This window comes from Aotus nancymaae, unplaced genomic scaffold (assembly GCF_030222135.1).
Source record: "Aotus nancymaae isolate 86718 unplaced genomic scaffold, 86718_ANA_hifiasm-v0.15.2.pri h1tg000006l, whole genome shotgun sequence".
Lineage (NCBI taxonomy): Eukaryota > Metazoa > Chordata > Mammalia > Primates > Aotidae > Aotus > Aotus nancymaae.
In genome coordinates this window covers 15,402,119-15,407,416 of record NW_026988417.1, presented here as the reverse complement: position 1 = coordinate 15,407,416, position 5,298 = coordinate 15,402,119, and the positions used below count along the sequence as shown (strand labels likewise).

Here is a 5,298-nt window from a genome sequence, read left to right as displayed (position 1 = left end):
ATAATTATAAAGCATGAAAAATATTTTGCCATAAAAAATCAGTAAGAAAAAAGAGAGCTCAAAGGAAGAGAAGAAAAGGATGTGCAAAACCGATTCTGGAAAAAAAACAAATGCATACAGTCAGTAAACATAAAAGTATGCAATCTTCCAAGTAACTTAAAAATTACAAATTGAAACAAGCACAAGAGACCAATTTTTACATACTAAATACAAGATAATGAAGAACTGTAAAACCAATGACAGGGATCATGAGCACTTTTCTGCATTTTTGTTAGAAACTGTAAATTAATACGACTTTTCTGGAGAGCTATTTGATAGAAGGTATCCAAAGAATTAAAAGAGACATAAACTCAGTATATTTTGGCGTCCAAAATGATTAACAGTTCAAGTTCTAATTTCAAACAAATCGTTTGATTACAGTATTTGCTGTTTAGAGCTGTTTAACCTTAGACAAGTCACTGAATCCCCAAGCCTCACTTTCTCTGTAAAATGGAATTAATTTTAGTATCTACTACCTACATTTCCCTATTAATTGAGGCAACATTTGCAAGGCACTTCACTCAGTCACTGGCTCTTAGTAAGCACTCAGCAAATATTCAGTGTTTTATTGTCATTAAGAATCTATTTTATGAACGTGATTTTTTCACAATGTTCTTTGTAACAACACAAATTATGATGATGTGTAAAAAAATGTGGTGTTTAAATTAATTATAGTTCATCCACATAATGCAGTTCCATGGAGGTATTTTAAAATATAATACCTTTATTGACATAGAAAAATATTTGCAACATATCGCTAGTGTGAACTCTGAATATCTGCACAGGTCCCAGTCAATTTAGAAAGTTTATTTTGCCAAGGTTAAGGATGTATGCCTATGACACAGCCGCAGGAGTTTCTGACAACGTGTGCCCAGGGTGGTCGGGGAACAGCTTCATTTGCATGAGACATCAATCAACATATGTAAGATGAACATTGCTTTGGTCCCGAAAGGCAGGACAACTCAAAATGGTGAGGAAGGCTTCCAGGTCATAGGTAGATAAGAGACAAGTGGTTGCATTCTTTTGAGCTTCTGATTATCCTTTCCTAAGGAAGCAAGCAAATATGCATTTATCTCGGTGAGCAGAAGGATGACTGTGAATGGAATGAGAGGCAGGTTTGCCCTAAGCAGTTCCCAGCTTGACTTTTCCCTTTAGTTTAGTGATTTGAGGCCCTCAACATTTATTTTCCTTTCACTCTAGCAAAGAAGAAACAGGCAAAAACACTGTAACAGGAAACTATGTTTTTAAGTCTTTACAAAGAGCCAAGAACATTGGTCGAACTGTTGAGTGATTATCATATCTGCGTGTGTGGTCAGAGTCCCATGTGATTTTTTTTCATTAAGTGATTTTTTTAAAAAAATAGGTGGTTCTGTATTTTTTACTGATATGTCGTAGTTGTACATATTTGGGAGGTACATGTGATATTTCGACACATGTATACAAGGTGTAATGATCGAATCAGAGCAATGGTATATCCTTCACCTTAAACATTTATCTTTCTCTGTATTGGGAATATTACAATTCTTCCAGCTGTATTGAAAGGTACAATAAATTATTATTAGCTATAATTTCCCTACTATGCTATAAAATCACCGGACTTATTCCTTCTATCTAACTGTATTTTTGCACGCATTTATTTTTTAGACCGGTTTTAAGTTCACATAAAAAATTAAGTGTAAAGTACCAAGCTCCCAATTGCAGAAGCCGAGGCTTGCCATGTTGTGCGGCGGCGCCGGCGGCCGCAGTGGCTGGTACCCGAGTCTCGCTCCGGCCGTGGCCAGTGGAGCCCCTGCCTGGGGCAGGAGCCGATGGAGTCTCACTCTGTTGCCCAGGCTGGAGTGCAATGGCATGATCTCTACTCACTGAAACCTCCGTCTTCCAGGTTCAAGCGATTCTCCTGCTTCAGCCTCCCAAGTAGCTGGGATTACAGCAATGTCTCAGGCTGTGCAGACAAACGGAACTCAACCATTAAGCAAAACATGGGAACTCAGTGTATATGAATTACAATGAACACCTCAGGAGGCAATAACAGATGGCTTAGAAATTGTGGTTTCACCTCGAAGTCTACACAGTGAACTAATGTGCCCAATTTGTTTGGATATGTTGAAGAACACCATGACTACAAAGGAGTGTTTGCATCGTTTTTGTGCAGACTGTATCATCACAGCCCTTAGAAGTGGCAACATAGAATGTCCTACCTGTTGGAAAAAACTAGTTTCCAAAAGATCACTAAGGCCAGACCCAAACTTTGATGCACTCATCAGCAAAATTTATCCAAGTCGTGATGAGTATGAAGCTCATCAAGAGAGAGTATTAGCCAGGATCAACAAGCACAATAATCAGCAAGCACTCAGTCACAGCATTGAGGAAGGACTGAAGATACAGGCCATGAACAGACTGCAGCGAGGCAAGAAACAACAGATTGAAAATGGTAGTGGAGCAGAAGATAATGGTGACAGTTCACACTGTAGTAATGCCTCCACACATAGCAATCAGGAAGCAGGCCCTAGTAACAAACGGACCAAAACACCTGATGATTCTGGGCTTGAGCTTGATAACCAATGCAGCAGTGGCAATTGATCCAGTAATGGATGGTGCTAGTGAAATTGAATTAGTATTCAGGCCTCACCCCACACTTATGGAAAAAGATGACAGTGCACAGACAAGATACATAAAGACTTCAGGAAACGCCGCTGTTGATCACTTATCCAAGTGTCTGGCTGTGAGGTTAGCTTTAGAAGAACTTCGAAGCAAAGGTGAATCAAACCAGATGAACCTTGATACAGCCAGTGAGAAGCAGTATACTATTTATATAGCAACAGCCAGTGGCCAGTTCACTGTATTGAATGGCTCTTTTTCTTTGGAATTGGTCAGTGAGAAATACTGGAAAGTGAACAAACCTATGGAACTTTACTACGCACCTACAAAGGAGCACAAAGGAGCTTTTAAAAACCAATTCTGAGACTGAATTCTTTATAGCCTATTTCTTTAATATTAAAGATGCACTGGCATTACTTTTATGGACAGATCTTGGATATGTTGTTCAGTTTCCTTTCTGAGCCAGGCTTGTTTAAACTATTCACATCTTTTCCCCTTTATTTAAGATTTCCTTTTCGGCTAGAATTGCATTTATTCAGTACTTTTTTCTTTCCTTTAAAAAATATATCTAAAGTTTCATGTGTTTTTTTTCCCCCCACAAAGTGTGGTTCCACTTGGAGCACCTTTTTGACCCAGGAATTTTTCATAGTTTCTGAATTCTTAAAGATTCAGTTGGCTGTCCTTTTCCCACTTCCCTCAAAAGATTTTTAGTCCTATAGAATATTAAATATTATGTATTCTGACTTTTTCCCCCCTCGGAGTCTTGTATATTTATAGTTTTCTATATAAATTGTAATATCTTCATGAAGACCCAAGGCTCAAATTTACTGTCCTTAAAAACAATTCTCATAGGATTATTCTTTTCATGGTATTTTCTTCCATAATATTTCATTTTAAAAAGAAGTTCTTTATGAACTTAGTGTCCATTGTCACGCAGTGTTATTTTTTTCCATTCTTTTTTCCTGTAATTTTTGAATTTCTGGTCCTGGAAAGAATGAAACAAAATCTTAAGTTCTGTAAGAACTTGGTTCATTGACAGACTTTGCTGAAGAAAGAAAAATTAAATTGGTAGTAAAATAATAGTTTTCAAGTGTATATTTGAGAGTGCTTTCTTTGTATTAGTTCTGCTGTCACTTCATTTCCTTTTTTATATGTCACTTTATTTCCTTTTTGATGTTTTCCCCCATTAAAATACCAGAGATAATGGAGATATTTTGCACTTTAGCCTTGATGAAAAGTACAAGATATATTCAAAGCTTCCCTAATTTTTTTCTTATTTGTAGCCACGTAAGTTTCAAGAATAACATGGCACATAAAACAATCGGAAAAAGTTTGTTTCCATTTGAAAGGTATATCATTTTGGGTTGCCAGATCAGTTTATAAATTTGGTGCTCTTCTATTACACTTTGTAGAAGGTTAATGGATCTTGAGCCCTGCTTTGATACGTAGTGAAAGATAATTCTCTAGAAAAATGTCAGCCCGTGGGGTAAGATCATTCTGCTGTTTTTAATTTTTATATTGAGGGACAATGTTGGGTGTTTGGGAGCCAGAGGGCTTTGTTGACAGGTCAGAAATAAGATTGACTTGTGTGTTATTGTTCGTCTCTCTCCAAACTCTAAGTATGTTTCCAAGTTTATATCTCACAGTATTTAAAATGACATGTTTGCATTGAGAAATTAACCCTAAAGCGTTTTTGATAGGAGAGTGTAGACTTCCAGTACCATTGTAACTAAACTCTGTCTGGTCATTATAAATATTTACCTGTCAGTTTTGACAGATTGGGGCCAGCTTAATGTTTTAAATCTTCAGCCCGGTATGAAAGCTTAAAGGTATATATTCAGTTTTTTACCATTTTATTGAAAATATTTAAAATCTGTTTTTACAGGGTTTTTCTTTTTGTAATCTGTGCCATGAAATTTGAAAACCACCAAAAATCAAGGGAACTTTTATATATTCAATTCCTTTTCTGGTGTAATGTTAAAGTTGTAAAGATTATTAATGCATGCCCACTGAATAAAACCCTGGTTTTGTGATAAAGTTGCTTAGATTTTGTTGATGACATTAGATTAGTAGTTGCATTGAATAACTAAATTCTTATGGTGATTATTAATTGAAATTTTGTATTTAAGCAGAGAGTTATTTGTGAATATAAGCTTTGTGCTTAGAGAATGTATGTGTTTTTATCTGTTAATATGAAAGGATATAAACTGCATCATTAGTGAAAAAAAAAAAGAAGTACCAAGTTCCAATATATCCTCCACCCACCACACTCGCAGCTGCTCCCACTATCAACATCCACCACCAGGGTGCGGCATTTGTTAGAACTGATGAATCTACGTTGACACATCATTATCACCCAAAGTCCATAGTTTCCGTTGGGGTCCACTCTTGGTGCTGTACATTCTTTGAGCTTTGACAAAAATGTGTGATGACATGGATCTACCCATCATAGTATTATATGGAATAGTTTCACTGCAGTAAATATCCTCTGTGCTCTGCCTCTTCATCCTTCTCTCTCCCCAGTCCCTAGCAACAACTGAACTTTTTACCGTCCCTATAATTTTACCTTTCTCTGAATGTCATCTACAGCATTTGGAATTTTACAGTGTGTAGCCTTTTCACACTGGCTTCTTTCACATAGAAATATGCATTTAAGCTTCC

The 5,298-nt window shown here is 36.6% G+C and overlaps 1 pseudogene; it reads left to right on the top strand.

Moving 5' to 3' along the window:
- Positions 1–1,971: 1,971 nt before the first annotated feature.
- Positions 1,972–3,320, top strand: LOC105720383 (E3 ubiquitin-protein ligase RING2-like; annotated as a pseudogene).
- The last annotated feature ends 1,978 nt before the right edge of the window (positions 3,321–5,298 follow it).